This window comes from Leptonychotes weddellii, chromosome X, assembly GCF_054177405.1.
Source record: "Leptonychotes weddellii isolate Sample4059 chromosome X, ASM5417740v2, whole genome shotgun sequence".
NCBI lineage: Eukaryota > Metazoa > Chordata > Mammalia > Carnivora > Phocidae > Leptonychotes > Leptonychotes weddellii.
This window is the reverse complement of record NC_138385.1, coordinates 97,977,553-97,978,825: the sequence shown is the minus strand read 5'-3', so window position 1 is coordinate 97,978,825 and position 1,273 is coordinate 97,977,553.

Below are 1,273 nucleotides of genomic sequence, written 5' to 3'. Positions count from 1 at the left end.
AAAAAAAAAAAAAAAAGAAAAAACTACCGATATACACAACCACATGGATAAATCTCAAAAACATTACTTGGCAAAAAAGAAGTCAGATGATTCCATTTATATGGAATTCTGGAGTACAAGACAGAACAGCAGTTCACTGAGGTGTGAGGAACATGGGGGTTAGCTGACTGGGAAAGGGAAGAGGGTAACGTTCTGGGGTAATGGAGAGATTCCATATCTTGATCCAGGCAGTTGTTACGAGAAAGTATAGAAGGGGAAAAAGTCATCAAGCTGTACAGGTAAGATACGTGCATTTTACCACGTGTAGATTATGCACCAATTTAAAAACAAAGAACACTAATGTTGTTCATGTCCCGTTGTTGCAGATGTGGAAGAATGCGGGAGCATCCCTGTTTATCAGCATCAGACTTGGCTTTGAGCTTCTTGACCTCCAGGCAATGAAGAGAACGAAGTAACATTTCTCATAGTAAGGACATGGGAAGCACACATTAACCGCTGCTTGAGCACCTACTGTGTGCTTACTGATGTGCTGCGGTCCTTAGGAGACTGCACGATAATTCAAACATGGCTCCTGCTTCCCAGGAGCTCGGAGTCTAGCCTAGGACCTACTGCACGTACGTTGACAAGAAATGGAGGCAGAAAGTGAGAAGCAGCCTCAGACAGGTTGGAGCCAAGCGCTGGGGTTGTCAGAGGACTTGCCCAGCATTCACCAGAAACAGTTGGCAGAGGGAAGCAGAGGGAAGTTAGGTGCCATGTTTTCACAGGGGAGGGTGCTTCGAAGAGAGTGTGGAAGAGGTAAGCGTAGAGAGGAAGGTGCAAAGGAAATTTCCATCTCCCCCTCAAATCCTACCCCAGAAGGGCTTTGGCTTTGTCTGTACTGGAAGGATTTGCCCCTCAGCCTCAACTGATTTGGCGACTCAAGGAGTGTCAGGCTGTGTCAGTCTCCTCGGGCTGCTATAACAAATGGCCACAATCTTAGTGGCTTAAAACAAGGAAAATTTCTTCTCATGGTTCTGGAGGCCAGAAGTTTGAAATCGGTATCACTGAGCCAAAATCAAGGTGCTGGTGGGGCCGCGCTCCCTTTGGAAACTCTAGGGGAGAATCTGTCCCTTGCTTTAGCCTGCTTCCGCTGACTGTCCGCATTCCTTGGCTTGTGGCCCCGTCGTTCCGGTTCCTGCCTCTCTGATCAGATTGCCTTCTCCGCTGTGCATGCAGCACGTCTCCCTGCGCCCCCTTGTTATAAGGACACTTGGAACTGCAATTAGGGTCCACC